This window comes from Camponotus floridanus, unplaced genomic scaffold (genome assembly GCF_003227725.1).
Source record: "Camponotus floridanus strain SB8 unplaced genomic scaffold, Cflo_v7.5 scaffold150, whole genome shotgun sequence".
Lineage (NCBI taxonomy): Eukaryota > Metazoa > Arthropoda > Insecta > Hymenoptera > Formicidae > Camponotus > Camponotus floridanus.
The window spans coordinates 1-19,849 of record NW_020229271.1 but is presented as its reverse complement, the minus strand read 5'-3'; the positions used below and the strand labels follow the sequence as shown (position 1 = coordinate 19,849).

Sequence of the window (19,849 nt, the reverse complement as noted above, 5' to 3'; positions counted from 1 at the left end):
TACCTTGGCTGTTGTATAGTCGACCACTTTTTTAGTGTGTAGATCACATTTATTTGCCGACTAGTAGCTTGTGACGTTATCACAGGCGTACGGTCAATTTCCTCCAACCATTGTTTTACGTTTGTTAAAAGTCTCCTGTCTGTGCAGTCATAAACAACAATAATACCGTGGGCACCTCGATAATACGAACTCGTGATTGTCCTGAATCGTTCTTTGGCCTGCGGTATCCCAGATTTGCAGCTTTATCGTCTTCCCGTCCAGATCGATGGTTCGAATCTTAAAATCCACAGCCGATGGTTGCTGATGTAACTTTCCGTGTAGTGTCCATCGGCGAAGCGCAGCAGCAGCAGGACTTCCCAACTGCAGAATCCCCGATTAGGAGCAATTTGAATAAGTAATCGCTGAAACAAAACAGTCTCGCTGGTACATCTGTCAACATATATATCTCTTACAAATCAAAGAAAGCAGAAGGCACCAATTCCCCCGGACAGGCAAAATTGCATAAATTCTCGAAACCGAAGTGAAACCTCGAAAGAGAGTCCTTCAAGTCTCACGCTGACTTAATCGTTCATTCTGAACAAGGATCAAGGTCGAGATCCCGGTGGAAAATATTCAAGTATGGACTATGGATACCAAGTGAGCTACGTTACAGGTAGTAGGGAAGAGGAAGGGATGGTGAATCTGTCAGAAGATTACGACGTTCGAGGACGTCTTATTTTTCCACCCTTTTCGTTTCCAGCTCCCTCCCGCGCCCCCTCCTCGCCCTCGCCGATCCCGAGGAGAGTCCCAGGCGTCGTCCTCGGGGGGAGGAACGCGTCCACCTCCCCCGTCACTCTCGTGTCGTCGCTCGATGCGACGATGACGCGTAGCGATAGATAGGATGCACCTGAGCGACTCTGCGCAAAAGGAGTTTACTCACTACTCGGGATTCATCGTGGACATGCTACGCCGTGGACTAGCGGTGTCGGGTCTGCCTTTCCAGTCTACGGCTCCGAAGGGCTCTCTTCCACGGCCACGGGACACGGGGCGCAGGGTCTCCTCTCCCAGGTTCCGCGAGATACGACGAAAGGGAGTAACAATGGCGGTCGCACGGCAACTCCTCCCCGAGCCAACGAATGAGACCACCGCCACTGACGTAATGCCAGAATGGCAGCGCCAGGTTGCTCGTGAACCGTCTGTCGCCGGTGGATCAGCTGATCGATCTCGAGACACGGCAGGCTCTCTTTCCCGTCTTCCTTTTTTTTCTGATCATCGTCTCCATCCTCGGTCCATTTCACTTGTCATCGTTGGAGAGGGTACCTCGTCGAGCTGAACGAAAAGTAAATCTGCGAAAGGTTCCCAGCACACGTGTCGAAAAGATATCTAAAAGATGATTTAAAGACATTTTAAATTCTTTCTAGATGTCTTTAAGACATCTTTTGGCATTTTTGCGCTGTCTGGATTATTTTATTTCTGACGTTTCTCTCATTCTTCTGTAAATCTGCCTTAAATTAATATATTTTTTTCGAGAGATTTGCGATGGTGGGAGAGAGATGGAAACTCGAACATCAAGTAACAGTTATACAGGGTGTCCCAAAAGTCCCGGAAAAAAGAGTTGTTTTAAGAAAAAAATATGTAATTTGCAATTAATTACATTATTTTTCTTAGAAACAACTATGTGTTTTCTTACACCAATTGATTCCTCTCATTATTCTGTATATAAAATTATTAAGTAAGATAATCGAAAAATGAATATTTTACAAAATATTTTAACGGTTTAATGTAAAATTTAAGAAAATTATTTCAAACCTAACTCGAAAAAATACTCAATGAAGAAATACTTTATTATAGTGTTTTGGAAAGCTCTTGAGGCAAGCTACAAGAATGTCCAATGAAAAGTAGGAGGTTCCATTTTAAAAAAATCAACTTAACCTTCATATAATCTTGAATACTTCATCCAAGGTCAAATTCTTATCCATCATTAGGTACATTTTATTTAGTCCTACAACTTTGTTCCTTACATATTTTTTATTATAGTTGATCGTTTTCGAGATATTTTAGCGTTCCGGAATTTTTTGAAGAATCCCGTATAACTGTTATAAAACCGTTACATAACAGTTACATAACATGATAACAGTTATGTAACAATTATATTGTCGAGTAGGAAATTATAACTAACAGTTACATAACTATTACAAAACTGTTACATGTTAAGTAACAATTATATCTCGCAGTGGGGAATTATAACTAACAATTATACAACAGTTACTTGGTGTTTGCAGAGAAGAAATTTCTTTTTACTCGACTGTGCGTGACTTCTAGATTCACGTCTCAAGGATGGTTTCCATGCCAGTGGGATCATCAAATTTTCTGCAGCGTTTGAAAGCAAGGATTGTCCACAAACAATATTATTTCTTTTAAACATTCGTATTTTCTAAAAAAATGTTTTAAATAGGATTTGTTGGGATCTCGTAATAATTTTGATATTTAAGATATATTATGTGAAGATTCATAGAAAGCAGCCTTAAGCTGTGACTATAGCAATAAAAATTCTTTTGTATGTTCCTTCTCGCAATCTCTCTCCTCTCTCTTTCTCTCTTTCCTTCTCTCTCTCTCTCTCTCTCTCCCTTGAATATATATTTATATTGTATATAAATGCATACATATATATATATTGTAGATACACTGGCTTAAATAAGCAAAACAAAGAGTGAAAATGTGCTAGTTTATAAAATGAAAAATTATATCTTTGCTTAATTTTATCGTACATCTATCTTTACATGTGTAAAAAATATTATATAGAGTTATAGAGTTACTGGAAGCTTCAAAAAATATATATGTGTTCGTTCAACTCTGCTGTACATGATCGGGTTTTACATATTTCTCACAGAATGCGAACTCGAAATTTGCGTGAATACTTACATTTCAATCATTTAGTATAAAAATACTGAAAAAAGCAAACGTGGAGTAGACTTGAGTTACTTTAAAAATAACTTGAGATTAACGGGGGTACATTAAATGAGCAAGGTTTTATTTTCAAGAGTGTAATTATATCTTTTGTTCATCACTTTTAATTTATATCTTTTAATTATATCTTTTTTATTTATTTTTTATTTATATTATTTATTTTTATTTATTATTTTATTTATATTGCATTATTTTTATTAATTATATCTATTATTTGTTTTTTATTTATAATTATATCCTTTTGTTCGTCACTTTTAATTTATATAAATTTGTGCACAGAATCATCATTGATGTCGTCGAATTCTCCAACGCTAGAACCTCCCAATGAAAGTATTCTTCAGGAATGCCAATGGGGAACGGCTGATACTGCAAGACAGCGCAAGTGTGAATCTGTCGAGCACCAACAGTATAAATTTCTCATTGCGAAAAATAGACGAAAAATATTTCAATGTCAATTTCTGCTTAGTTTTATTCTGTGCAACTCTCAGTGTATGGTTTATACTGCCAGGAACTTTAATTCCTCTCGTTTGTAGTGTGCGTTTTGACATTGGGACACAAATCATTTATTCACCTCTGGAAAGCAAGGTAATTTTCTTTCTTCTTTTATAAAATGGTTAAAAATTTATTTTATAAAAAATAAAATTGCACATGCATGTTATTTTTACAGATACATTGTTGATTGTAGAATCAATAGGTGTACATATTAGAAGTAAACATACCGTGTACATATTGAACAGACATTATGTTCATTTTACATCTACAAGTTTCTTCTCATGGAACATGATAGAAGATGTATTTATTAATGAAGTTATAAAAGGAGTAAGTTCAGATTTATTTGTCCACAAAATCAAAACAAAGAAATTTAGACTTACTGGTAAATTATTTTAGCAAAGAGTACTTTATTATCTGACATTTATCGTAAAAGAATCAACTGATAGACAAGATTCAAGAAGATTAGTTCCAGTGTTTCAAGATTTATTACCTGAGAGAAAATGCCTGGAATACATTTACAGACGTTTAGCAAATTTGATTGGCTCAACCCAGAGAAGGAGAGCCTTTTAACCATTCCTGGTTCTTACTGGTTATGCCATAAAAAGAACATATACAAATTTATCTTTAAATATCATCGTACAGTCAAGTAAGATAATGATGTCACCTCATTTTTTTTTGGAAAAATTTAACTTGTATATATTTTCAGAAATCCTATGCAATTTTCATATGGACGAGAATTATTAAAAATCGTTAGAAGAATTATAAAATGTCACCCGAATCGGGGTCAACAGTTTGACACATCGCATCTTCTTGTACTTATAGTATCCTTTTACTAATATTTTTTTTCCCTCAATAAGCAAAGCTAAAATTATAAAAGTGTAATTCCTTTTACTTTAATTCCTTTACTAAAATATAGATTGTACATCTTGGACCCGTCGAGATAAAATGTTTGCAATACTAAAGTTCCAGCAACGAAGTAATGCTGCAACATTTTCACATGCATTTGTGTTAACTATAAGCTTAAAATATCCTACTGTTAAAGAAGCTGATGCAGATACTACGTTTAAAAATTTAAATGTTTCCTTGGATACCAAAGAGAAAATTACTGAAAATGCTGGCGAAAGTCTAAATGCAACTACAGCTGAAGTACATTTTGTTGATGCAGAATTTCAAGATAATATAAACGAAAATAAGTCTAAGAATTGTAATATTAAAACATGTGAAGAAAATATGGATCAACATGCTATTGATCGTGATGTAAAAAAACAATCTTTAAAGAGCACAAAGAAAATGGATAAAATTTCAATTGAAAAGTTAGATGATGGAAATGAAGAAACAAAATCGATAGCAGTACAAAAATCAAATCAAGAAATGCAAAATAATAGGAGATACAAAATATTTTCTTCACTGGAATCGGGAATAATCAAAGATGATGTTTCTAAATGGACATTATCAAATGGATTTGGTTTTTATGAAGATTCAATGGAAACAAGTATTTGTCCTTTAAATGATAAAAATATTTTAGATGATGGCAGAAAGATGATCAACGAGACTATTGCAGACTCTGATAATATATCAGATCAATATTTTATCGAGAAAGAAATACAATGTAACAAGAGATCAAATTCTTCATTCTCAACCATCAGTCAGCCCCTGCAAAAAGATTTCCGAGCAGAGATGAAGAATATAAACGAACACTCCACTCTGGAAGTGATTAAAAGAAATAACAACGAGTCTATACACACAAAATTAAAAAGAACATAATAATGAAATGACAAAAACAGATTTAAAATTTGAAGATAACAAGCAACATACTACAACCTCAATAATTATTGACAATAATTTATCGACAAACAATACGTATAAATCTTACAAATCTCGTAAACAAAAAGGCAGGGAATTTGAGAGGAAGACCATATCCGACGACAAGGTTTTGCGTTCGTCTAACATCACCGATTTAGTAATGGAGGGCTTGATGTTCACTATACGTCAAGATCAGGATAGTGTAGCTGTTATCGAACAAAAAACCAAATTGGAAATGGACGAAGTATTGGAGAATTCTGAGAAGGTCGAGACAAAAGCTGGAGAAAAGTGTTTGTTAAATTCGAGTCTCCTGAAACTCGAGAACTTGGTAACAATGATCGATTCACCTCATAATGAACAGCAACATAAGACTTGCCATGCAATTTCTAATAGCACGTGCTTATCTCCGTTTAGTAGTTTTTCTAGCAGTACTATATATAATTTAGATGTTAATAGTATAGACGAAAAAATGGATAAATTAAATATTCCTACAAATTATGACAAGCATATCGTTAAAGATTATTTAAATCCATGTGAGTCTCGATGGCAGAATAAATATATTTCTTCTAGTATTAAGAATAATGATGATTGCTCTTCACGAGGAATGATAACAGAAGGAAATAAGCAGTTAATGAAACAGCAAGATGATAATGAGAACAACAGAGAGGATAGAAATAACATTGAAACGGAAGAAGAGAAGAGGAAAGATTTCATTCCTCAAGCTCTTCAACCTACATTAGTTTCATCTGAGAAAAAAAACGGAGGACTGCAAAATGGAGATTTATTGACAGGCAATACAGATGCTGAAGAGGCAAACAAGTATGAAATATCTGCGAAAAGATTCTACAATTCTCCTTTATCAAGTTACTCAAGTCCAAGAAGGATGTTTGCAAAGAAGGAAAATTCCATTTCTGAGGAATCTGCTTCAATTATGTTGGCTCAACAAGAGGCAAATGGTCCAAGAATAATTTCAGACAAGGCTATTACCTTCGAACAAATGTCACCGACTCTGCAAAAGGTTTTACGACACACGCGCAGACTTTCTTCGAATAGTAAGACGTTTCAATGTGAACAAGAAACGCAACATGTGACATCGACAGAGAATGCATTTTCCGAAACAGCCATCTCATTCAAGGATAACGATACGAGTTTGAATACCTCGTCTGTTGAACTTGGAGCTGATTCTGAAGAAATAAAAGGTCCCAAGAGTGAATCTTGCTTAACAATCAATAAGGATGCTCCAGAGACTATTGAAGATACTAAGATATATGATAATGAAGATACACGTGTGAGTACGAGGGAAAAAACCAACGAAAGTAATCGCGCTTCACGAAGAAATTCGTCGTCGAAGAACGGCTCGCCAAGAAAATTGCAAGACATTACAGAGGACTTTTATTATGACTTATTACATGTACGCAACAAGGACAATGCTATTCGGCAAAGGTGTCTCCGACGAAGGCAGAGATCTTTGAATAATTCCGACAATATTAAAAATGGCAAAGTGCGCATAGAAATGTTAAAATTTATTCAAGATATTACGGAAGGTGCTAGAGTAGTGGTGAGACGGCTTAATATAGACAATAAATCCAATTTGTCAGAAAGAGGATCCACGTAGAGGTAATTAATTATATTGATAAACGTGCATACTTTATTGTGTGTGTATCCACAAAATACTGAATAATGCATATACTCGGAATTATAATGGATTGTAAATAATAAGGTGATTGTAACTTTTAATTTCCAACTTTTTATTTTTATTCTCTTAGTCTCAATTCAGCTGATAAATAAATGTGATTGTCATTGGTATAAATTATATACATTTTAAAAATTCTTTCATGTGTAATTTATTAAGATCTTGCGCGCTCCCATATTTAATATATAATTTAATTAATAGTTTTATTATATTTTTTACTTTATTATATAATTTATATAATTAATTTAATTAATTATATAATTAATATAATTAATTTATATAATTAATTTAATTAATTATATAATTAATTTAATTAATAGTTTTATTATATTTTTTACTTTATTATATAATTTAGCGAAATTATATTTTATATTAATTTAGTGAAATTATATTTTGTATTTAGGTCTCTTTTTGTGGTAATATATTTTATAATATATATTAAAATACACAAGTTATATCAAGTAAAATAAACAATGATTTAGTGAATTTATATTTATTTCATAAAATAATTTTTTTTTGCTTTTTCAACATTTCATCAAATTTAGATGAGAAATATTGTGATTATATTATAGTACTAGTATTATAGTATTTTTTATGTTCAATATTAATTGTATCTAATATATATGGCATTTATACAAATTCTAAAACAGAGCTGAATAATTTAATTAATTTAAAAAAATAACAAAGGGGAGAGAATTTTAACTCGATACATTTGAATTTATTTATAAGAGAATTCCATTTTTATGTCCAATAAAGACGCAAAAAAACAATGCCATTCTTTCGTCGATTCAAATTCTATGCAGAGAGAAGACTGAGAGATGTCATGACCTGCTTTTAGGTGATCCCTGAATATGATACTCCCTCTATGAACATTGAAAATGGACATAAACTACAAAGTCAATGTCCATAAATGTTCTCAGAGGGTAATAATGTGCACAATTTCTGGTTTTGTTCCGTGCTATGAGCACGAAATGCCGGTAACACCAGTACTGTATAACAAGATACTTATGTATGTAAATTGATAGTAAATAAATTATTTAATCGCGAAAGATACAGTAATATTCAAAGATGAAATAAATATTTTTTCTTAAATGTTAATAATTGTGCAATTTCTTTAATATTTCTGAAAATAATTTTGATAATTTAAATTTTACTTTTAAAACATTTTTATTTTTAAAACATGTTATATTTATTTTCACAACGTCTTTAAAAATAAATTCAAATTAATTAAAATAATTTACCCCTAAAATTATTGGAATATAACGTATCATTATCGTATCGTATCGTTACCGTATCGTTACCGTATCGTATCGTTACCGTATTATATCGTATCGTATCATTATCGTAATTATTTGTTATTGTAATTATTAGTTTTCCGTTATGCTAATTATTTGCATTTATAATTCGTTTGTTTTACTTCGCGTTTTCTCACAATCCAAATTATGTTTACATTGTCAAGTAGAACGATAAGATAACATGGATGAAATATATTTGTGACTCTAAATATTAAAATAATAATTATTGTCTGTAAAAATCGCAACGATCGTACAAATTATTCGAATTTTAATTTAAGATAAACCTCAAGGTACCATCCAAGTACTAAGCCCTCCCACCGCGACAAGGTGTACCCCATGGGAGGGTATTATATTATATATAATTTTATATATAATATAATATATAATCTGTGAAATTTATTTTGCAATATACTCCATAAATTTAAATTCGCAAATATAAACGATAAGTAAAAATATAAAAGATAGAAAATCTATATAAAGCAATGTTCAAAATAATTGATTTTAAAACTAATTATTACGCGCAATTAATTTTTACTGTTAAATAGATATATTTTAATATTATATTATATAAATTGCGTAATTACAAAATAATTTATATTTCTTAGATATAAACTTTCAAAAATATAATAAATAAAAAAGTTTCTATATTTTTATATACAAAATATTTAAATAAATAGATTAATATGAAATATTTTCTAAAATATAAGAAATATCTAAAAATATTAATTAATAAAGAACTTTAAATGCTGTAATTATTTTAAAATAAAATGGAAAATTATATATATATATATATATATATATATATGTATTATATATATTAGATTCTCTCTGATAGACTCTCTGACAGTCGTTGTTTATAACATCTTGACAACGTGCACAGAAACGATCTTTTTTCCGTCGACGTAGTTTCCGTTGAAAGAATTCAACGTAGCGAATACATTCACGTTGACCGAACGCGGAAACGTAACAATATAATAAATAATGAATGTAATAAATAATATATATTAATGACTTACATCGTATTTTATTGATTCATCTATTTCCAAGATCTTCTTTTTTCTTTTGCTTTCTTCGTTTTTCTCTCATGGCACTTCAATCCTAGTTGTACTTATTTGAATTTCTCATTGCACTTATACTCATTCACGAAAAGTTCTTCGTTGTACTTGCAATTGTGTTTAGAAAAAGAATTTGATAATATATGAAACGTCTCGCATCATTACTTCACTGTTCAAGAGCCACTGCGCGAATAATTGTAAGTCAAAAACATTATCGCGATACTTATTTATATCGCAAGGTCGACCAAGAAAGGAAAGAATTTGAAAATATATGAAACGTCTCACACCACTACTTTACTGTTTAAAGTTCCTGTGCGAATGACCGTAAGTCAAAAATCACAATACTGTTTATATCGCCAAGGCCGACTTATACTTATTGTTATAATTCCTCGTTGAAATATTCTATGAGTGATTGCCGATTAAAAAAATTTAAAGCATTGGTCGAAATTTATTTAATTCCAATAAGTATCGTTAGGTAAATTATTATAATAAGCATCAATAATCGAAAGATCATAACAAAATTAATTCTTTTATATATCCCTTGCTTCAATTTTAATTCACAGTAATTAATGATTGCGATTTGGTGAAGATATATCGTTCCGATACAGTTTCATGTCCTTTATCATAAGTTAATTAAATTATAATTATTAATAGTTATATCAAATAATATTTCAATACTAATTTTAATCGTATTTAGAAAAAATATTCGACAATATGCGAAGCGTTTCGGACCATTACTTTATTGCTCGAGTATCACCGTGTGAATGATAACGAAGCCGTAACATATAATAAATATGAAAATATTAAATTGTAGAAGTTTTCCAATTTATAGATTAATGAAATGATTATTTATTATACATTTAATTAACATACGAAGCATTTCGCATCATTATTTTAGATACTTTTTTTAATGAAAATAAAACTACGCCACAAAATATCGCAAAATATCGCAATATATTACAATATATCTATACTACTCGTAGATAATTAATATTACACTGCGCCCATAAATATTGCAAAATATTGCAAAATATCGCAGTATATAAATAAACCTAAACTACCCCTAGATAGAGAATATTACTTTACGCCCACAGATATCGGAAAATAACTAAAGTTTACTGCTCGAATGTCATCGAGCAAATGATAGCAATACCATAACGTACAAATAATAGTACGCTATTGTTTACGTCATCTTTGAGTCCGATGAATTCGGTCATTATCGCATCGTTATTTTCATCCTTCACTTGGCACTTTTTTATTTACAAGTGGTATATCGTACGCATTGTCCATCGCATAATCGCTCGTGTCAAATCTGACAATATCGCGCTTCATGTTCTCATAGGCATCCGCGCACTCAATGTGATATATGAGATTGTCTGTGTCGGTGTACATGATCTTACATTTGTCGCGATACAGAGGAAATACGTACTCGTGATGAAATTCGCACAGACACGTTTTAGATATGTCGAGTATACACATACCTACGTAAATCGGTTTGTAAAATTCCTCGATTCTCCTCGCGCCATCGTTCCCTCTCTCTCGCACGCGTTCTCCTCGCGCCATCGCTCCCTCTCTCTCGCACGCGTTCTCCTCGCGCCATCGTTCCCTCTCTCTCGCACGCGTTCTCCTCGCGCCATCGTTCCCTCTCTCTCGCACGCGTTGTCTTTCAAAGAAGTGCTGCTATTTATATTATCTATAAATCGAACATGATCGTACGCAATACTGTTTATCAACCGGGCATGTAATATAACCGCCTTCTGGGAAATCCCCTCCGTCCCGCGTGACATCATTCCCCCGCGCCACCGTAATCCCCCTCGCGCCTCACCCCACCCCCCTGAGACTGTTAGAACCGGTCCTATTATTCTATTACAATATACAAGGCGTTTCGCACCATGAGACTGGTTAATATCACATAATTATTTTCAATATTGTTTAACAAAATGTGATTTACGTGTTTATCCCAATTTTTTGGAAATAAAGCAATTGATTTATAGCGAGAAAAAGAGAAAATTTAATTTTATGCACACTACTGCATATTATACAATATATATAAAATAGTTATAAAGGTTGTCACATACAAAATTACAGTAGTATAATTTAAATAATAAAGTAATTAATACTATAAGTTGTTATAATATATTATAATATTATAAAGTTATATAATATATAATATATAATATATATTATATAATATATTACATTAATTATAAAGTTATATAAGTTATTATATAAAATTATTTAGTACAAATAACGATAATAATAAAGCTCGTAGAATTAATTATTTTATTTATTTTTGTTATTTATACAATTTGCTATTGTATATTTATTGTATATTTATTTATATTTGTCTAAAAACGCTGCTGTGTTACGTATCGCTTGATTCAAAATTCATTATGTGAACAGAAAACGTGAATCACTTTTTTAAGTCCACATGATTACTTTTCTTATAATCAGAATATTTTTTTATATAATAATTATATATAGAATTATTTTTGTTATATATATATATATATATATATATATATATATAAAACTTTGTCTTATATATATAAATTTTTTGACAAACAATTCTTAAGGATTTAAATTTCTTTTGAAATGACGAGTATCTTCGCGGAAAAAATAAAATACAAACGGAATGGAGTTAATAAAATGTCATGGTAGGATCGGATTGACCATTCGAAGTCAGTTACTACTGTGATCGCTAGCCAAACGCTACCATGGTTATTTATCGCTTGATTCAAACAGCATTATATGAAGTTTAGAGAAACCGTGTAATTGTGTATGAATAGTGGAAAAACATAGCACGTAGTAACACAATCGTACGAATTGTTAATATTTAATAACAGATATAGCAAATATTAAAGTGAATTCGATTATACGCTGCATGTGCTTGAATATGGCTGAAAATGTTACAAGATCTATAATTCTATAACTTCTTAGATCGTTTGTAATTTGAGTGTGGTTATCTTTTTATTGACTGCTTTTCTATTGAAAAAAGGAAGCTTTTTATTGACTGTTATTCTAATGAAAAAAGAAAGCTAATAATAATTATATTCCTGTATTCGCGATACAATCCAATGAATATGTACCATAGAAATTATTTACTTACTAAGAATTCTCTAATTTAATCTTAAGATATATACTGTGATCGTGATCATAAAGAGAAATCTAAAAACATAATATTAGAAGATAATAACTTGCAGTTCGTTAAAACAGACTTTTAAAGAATTTATCGAAAATATATGTGTCTATGTGAATTAATATCAATTCGATTTACACATAAAAATTAGTAGAGTGAAAAAAAAAATTAATTGAGGGTTGAACGGAAACTGATTGAGTGCATACATTTACCAAAAATGCAAATTATGTTTGGAACAATTTTATGTGTTTTATTGAAAGGTTTAATATTGACAAAGGCAACTATCACGTCGAAGGATGATAACACTTCAAACATCCTTCAAGAAGAACGTATTTCCATGTATCCGGATATAAATTTCACGCAGGTAGGAGATATTTTTCGCTTGATTAAAAAACAATTGAATGTTATTTTAGCTGGTAATGTGACTAAAAATGAATGAATAAATTATATATTCTATCTTATATAATTATATTCTATATAATAAGATACGATAAAATAAAACAATTCAATATAAAAGTAAAAAATATATATGATGTTGTAAAAACAGATGGATAAAGTTTCGAAATTTTGTTTACAAATGAATGTTATATAGTTATTAAATTTAATTAAAACGATATTTTAAAATTTGACTATGTATTTTCTCTCTTTCTCTTTCCCTCTCTCTCTCTCTCTCTCTCTCTCTCTCTATATATATATATATATATATATATATATATATATATATATATAATTATATATATAATAATTATTTCCAAAAATAACAATTTTTAAATTTAATGAAGTTTTCTGTCTACTATCCGCTACATTAATATATACATACGATGACACTTCAATAGATTTTTATGTTATTATTTTTATTCAGTTTCTAAAATTTCTTTATCTTTGTAGATATTTATAATATTTATAATATTTATTGATATATAGTAAGATTTAAGTAGATTTTATTTTAAAAAATTAATTTAAAAAGTTAGCATGACTTCTTTGTGTTAAAGGTAATTATATAACGAAACAGAGCTAAATATCGAGATAGAAAATCTGTCTAATAAAAAATTCGTTCATCAAACATTCTTCAAATTGTATCTATTAACGTTAATATTTCGATCAACGATACATTCGGTAACAATTGCTAGAATTTATATTAATTTTCATTGTACATATATTCATTCATATACAATTACATGCACATATTCTTATCGAGGCATTATCGGTTTATACTATCGGTTTATATTATCATTTTCAGGATTTGATTGTATAAAAATCTAACGACACTCGAGAAAAATCTTGACAAGGATATAAATAAAAGAATATATATAATTTCTATGACTAATATTTAATAACTGTAAGGAAACACTATTTTTAACCTTTTTATGCTTGAAGTACAAACATTAATAGAACTTTAGTAATAATGGCAAATTTTTGAAAAAAAATTTAAGTTATGGTAAAATTAAGAAAAGTTAACTAACCTATCATAAGAAAGAATCAAATCGTTAGACAAAATTGTTTGAATAATTGCAAAGAATTACACTTTCGCTTCTACTACTTGCTAAAAGCTGTTATGAATCCTCATTGACTCTTGTTAACCTATATTGATTGATTTTTTTTTATATATTGATTGTTACGTTTGATAAACAAGATGTCTTAAAAAAAAATAAAAAATAGAGTTTATAATATAAATAAAACTATATCGCATTTAATATATATATATCATTTAGAAATGATTTATATCAAACCGGCATTATTAAGCCAATAAAAAACGAATGGTAATTTTTCGTTTAATTTTATAATTTATATAATTTATCATTAAAAGCACCAGAAACAACCGCTTCAACGATATTCATTTTATAATTCTTTTCGTATGTTACACTTCATGAAGAATATTTCAATGTCCGAGAAAAATAATCATCATATACTAAATTTCAAATCTGACCGGAGTCATTCTGATAGTACTGTGAGAAATGAGCGAGAAGTCGATGAAGTTACACTTGCAAATATTTCTATCATCCCAGAATCTATCGGTAAGTTACAAAAAAATGCATCAAACATTAATAACATAATCTATGACAAAAAAGTGTAAATACAATTTAAATTTAAGAAAGAGTGAAAATCAAATCTAAAAACATCTTCCAGCAGTGAAAAAAATATAAATTCTATTTTGTCCAAAAAAGAAATAAAAAGACATAATACAAACGTAACATTATACATAAAAATTGTCATGATTAAAGATAAAGTCAATTTTATTAATTTGCTACTTGGTTTTAAAGAAATTGCAAATATTATACTTTTGATTTCTTAAGTTACAGGAATTTTTCGAAAAATACTTCTTATTTTATTGAAAGTTATTTATTCGTTTTTGCCGGAAATTAACGATTACTTTTCCAAATCTTAAATGACGCAAAAAATTCTTATATTATTTTTTAAAGGTTAATATTGTGTTAATTTACACATTTTGTAGTTTGCTTTTTTATTTATTTTTTCTCTTTCCTTTGTGGCCAACGTGCCACACTGCCACTTAAGGAGCTGGCATAACACGCTGGTAAGAGCCATCCTTGAAATCGTCACGTTTTGCCCGCTGGCGCCACGTTGAATTGAATTTTGTGTTGTACTAACATGTCATTAACATAGTCCTAGTATTGTCATAGAGCAGATGCGTAATTACTGTAGTATAGCATAATATTGTTTTACGAAAAAATACTACTATTTGACTATTGATAAAAAACTTCCCACACAGCACCATGTCACCTAAAAATATTACTAAAACTGGAAAAAAAATTCTGAAATCCAACAAGGAAAAAATTTGGAATCCCACAAAAAATCCACATTATTAAATTTTTTTTTTAATTCAGTTTGTCAGAAATTAAACTAAATTAAATTGATATATTATGTTCTTTTAATATTATCTTTTTTGACAAGGCGAAAAGATGTCTGAGCATCTGACGTGGCGCAAGTATTGACCGCATCAGAAGCCCAGTCAAATTTAAATCTGCGCCTGTTTAATTTTATAATAATATTACGCCATTTATATATCGGCCGCGATCATGGTTTTAGTGTGGACATTTTCAGTTTTTGAAAATAAGGCTGTGACGTGGCAAACTTACATTGCGCTGACAAGTGTTATGGCGCCGGCAAGGCAATTTCTACCAGGGTATTTTCATATTAAATTGTTCTTTCTGATTTACTGAGATAATCCATTTAATCTTACATATAATTATGTTAACATGTACGATCTTAAAATTTGTAGAAAGCAATTTGAGTAAGCCAACATCTCTCAGAGCATTTGTACAATTCGACAGTCAATTCACAGAAAAAGTAAACGACATTTTTGTGACATTGAGGTAAAGAATCTAAATTTTCAGTTTGTATTCTTTCATTTTTCTCTCTTTTTCTTAAATTCAGCAACATATCAAAATGTTAATTCTGTTATAATTTTGTTAAATATATAATGACTAAAATTTTATTTGTTTTACAGATGGAACCAATCTGAATTTACCGATAAAGTAATACAAGGATTCACGGTGCAATGTTTTTTATCAAGGACTCAAAAAGATTCAAATCTGCGACGATAAAAATATCACAACTACAGAATTGGAGCACACGGTGCACAATCTAACATTTAACACGACATATTATTTTCGAGTACGTGCGCATACTAAAATTGTTGCTGGACCTTACACGGATTTAATCAATGTATCGACTACACATGAAAATCCAATACCTAAATTATTACTCACAACGAATGAAGATATCCAACTATGGGATGCGGATTTAAACATCATTACTAATTTTGAAATATCGTCACAGTACGTATACTGATAAAAAAAATAGTTAGAATTATGAAATTATTTTTGACATTATAAAGTTAAAGTTATTATTACTACGAACAAGTTTATTATCAACATTATAGTAGTAATAATGATAAAATTAGAATCTCAACTATATTTTTTAAATATACTATTATAGTTGGCTCCTTTTTTTAGATCAGAATTAATAGATGTCGCTTATTCGATACAAGAATATAGAATTTATTGGATAACCCGAAGAGACCTAATGACATTAAAAATTAATGAAAATAATATCACAAAAATAGGTAGCTTTGATCATGATCTACATGATTTCTGCATTGACTGGGTAGCAAGAAATCTATATTTGACCTATCAAGAGCCAGATTATTCTTACATTGTAAAATTCGACTTAACAATGTGGGAAAATGGCATAATTAAATTTTCTGAGATTTTCAAATCAGAAAATGATATTGGCTTTTTAAGTATATCACCGTTTATGGGGTACGTTTACTACCGTTTACTAACGTTCGCCTAAAAAAATAATTTTCCATTAAAGATTTATGCAAATTTGTAATTTTATATAATACGTATTTACGTAGTTTTATAATTAAGATCATAAGTAAAAAGACATAATAAGTTATTATATAATTATAAGAATTTCGAATTTTTACTACATATAAGTTTCTGTTTTTGTTAAAATAATGTTTTATAATGAATAAAATAATTATATATTTTTAGAATCTTATATCGCATATCATACAATTGGACGATTGAAAAATATAATATGATAAAATATCATTTCGATGGACAAAACGATCAAATTATTGGGGTGGATACTCACTTTAGTACACCCATATTTAATTATAAAAAGCCTTTTTAATACGATAATTGATAACACGAATAATGAAGAGTCGTTATATTACTGGTTAAATGATCGGAGTACAATTGTAACAGACATTAATATTTCTAAGTCCAACGCTTTAAACAGCAAAGACATAAGTGATGACATTAAATTCCAATCTATGACGCTTGACAAAACAAACATTTACATTTTAGCATATAATTCTCAGTCTGTATATACACTCTACGTTTTGAAAAAGAAATATGCAAGTCTCAAGAGCGTCTCAAATGCATACAAATATGTTAAAGAGACACCAATAAGCTTAGATAAAAATGTGATTTATAAAATTTACGCTTTTGATAATCTTCACAACCATATCCCCCAATGAGATGTCTGACACCTGGCGAAAAAGTTTATAATTTTGAGAATGCGACTGCAACGGCAAACAGCATCATTGTAAATTTACCGGAGCCGGTTGTAAGAGTGGATGCAAAAAATATAATTTACCAACTACTATATATACTATCTCCGTAAGCTGTTTAGACAACAATCTCAACAAGTCTGAAAAATTCATTGTGCTGACAGGCGAGCGATATTACGAGATTCAGAACTTAACATCATTTACAGAGTACAAGTTGAAGTTTACTTTAAGCAATTTTTTACTTCGATCAATTATCAATAAATCCATTCGATTCGAACGTGATACGAATAAAAACTAATTTGTGCGAGCTTAATGTACCAGAAAACATAAGTGTTTTAGCTTTGACGCCTACTATAGCAGTAGTTTATTGGATGCCACCCAAGAAATTGAACTGCGAGGTTGTGACCTATGAAGTGCATTGGAAGTTAGTGAACGACAAGCAACAAGAGAATAAACAAATTATCAATATGCCGAAACGTGTGGCAGACGGCAGATTTTTTCACAAAGATTAACTTGTCGCTACCAGTACAAGATGACTTGATATACATGCGTGTGTATCCAAGTAATTTCAGCGATTTCTACAAGGAGAGTTTAAGCAAGATCGATCACATATACTCAAAACTAAACAATATTACTTTGAGCGAGGTTAACACAAATAGCATGAACATTTCATGGATCTCAAACATCAATCTGACGATCTCTTCTGCACTAGAGTACAAAAACGTTTCAACAGAAGAGTGGCAAACAACGAATGATATCAGAATGAATTATAACGAAGAAGTAATATACCATATCGAAAATTTACAATCGGGTACTTCATATCAGTTTCGCTTGATATTGAGATACCTCGAATATGAGGAAACTTTTACATGGCCGGCTGATGAAAGATTTATTTTTTCAACAAGTGGTAAGCAAATGAAAATACCCATACAGCATAATAAGATTGCAGAATATTGAAGAATAATTTCATTGAAAATTGTAAATTGATTGCAAAATTTTGCTGAGTCATTGTTATAAGATGTGATAAAGTTGAGATGTCCGCTTTTTGGAATGAAACATTGTAGCAATATTACAGTTTCATATATTGAAAAGAATGCAATGTTATTACAATCATTTAATAATATTACGTATAAAATATTTTTGTTTTTAATGGATAAATATCTTGAAAACATAATTAATTAAAAGCTTGATATAAATAGAGTTTGCAATAACTAAGATAATCATATCTAGATAATATATTGCAAAATTATATTTAAACGTAATCATATAAATGTGTTTTTTATACAAAATTACTTTAAACTCTTACTTACGAATCATTTTTTTTTATTTTAAATGTTCTATACAGGGTGTCCCATTTTAATGCCCCACCCCAATAACTTTCTTATTTTTAATTTTAGAAAAAGATGTTTCAGACAAAAGTTGTATGGTTTCGAGGGGGACATAAGATTGGTACCATTAATTTGATCTTGAAGAGTCACATGAAGGTTACGTGAAGATCATTTTCAATTTCTTAAATGGAACACCCTATATATTTTTGCATATTCTTGTAGCTTATCTCGAGAGCTTTCCAAAACACTATAAATAAACATTTTTTCATCAAGTACGTTTCGAGTAATGAGGCTTGAAATCATTTCTTAATTTTACATAAACCATAAAATATCTTATAAAATATTCATTTTTTGATCTTAATACTTTTTATGTACAAAATAATGAGAGAATCCATTGGTCAGCAGAAAACATACAGTTGTTTTAAGAAAAAAATAATGTAATTTGCAATTACAATTCCATATTTTTTCTTAAAAACAACTGTATGTTTTCTTTACCCAATTGATTTCTCTCATTAATTTTGTACATAAAGTATTAAGGTAAGATAATCAAAAATGAATATTTTACAAGAATTTTATGGTTTATGTAAAATTAAGAAACTGATTTCAAGCCTCATTACTCGAAACGTACTTGATGAAAAAATGTTTATTTATAGTGTTTTGGAAAGCTCTCGAGATAAGCTACAAGAAATATGCAAAAATATATAGGGTGTTCCATTTAAGAATTGAAAATGATCTTCACGTAACCTTCATGTGACTCTTCAGATCAAATTAATGGTACCATCTTATGTCCCCTCGAAACCTACAACTTTTGTCCTGAAACATCTTTTTTCTAAATTAAAAATAAGAAAAGTTATTTGGGGTGGGACATTAAAATGGGAATCTGTATATTCTTATAATGAGTACTTTTATGTATATACATCATACATATATATATATATATATATATATATTCTAATGGTTAATTAATGTTTTACATGTATAAACATTAGTTATAGAATTCATTTCATTATTACTAATTATATTTTATTTAATATTTTTAAAAATCAGTTATATTTAT

At 29.8% G+C, this 19,849-nt stretch overlaps 1 long non-coding RNA gene and 2 pseudogenes across 1 annotated transcript; 2 read left to right on the top strand and 1 right to left on the bottom strand.

Annotated features, from left to right (window-relative positions):
• The window catches only part of LOC112637285, a 25,800-nt pseudogene extending 24,566 nt beyond the window's left edge, over positions 1-1,234 (bottom strand).
• A 2,279-nt stretch (positions 1,235-3,513) lies between these two features.
• On the top strand, positions 3,514-7,019 carry LOC112637282 (annotated as a pseudogene).
• An 8,963-nt stretch (positions 7,020-15,982) lies between these two features.
• LOC112637284 lies at positions 15,983-17,058 on the top strand. The gene is made up of 3 exons (XR_003122493.1): positions 15,983-16,220; positions 16,398-16,703; positions 16,941-17,058. It is a non-coding gene; the product is annotated as an uncharacterized LOC112637284 (long non-coding RNA).
• Positions 17,059-19,849: the final 2,791 nt, after the last annotated feature.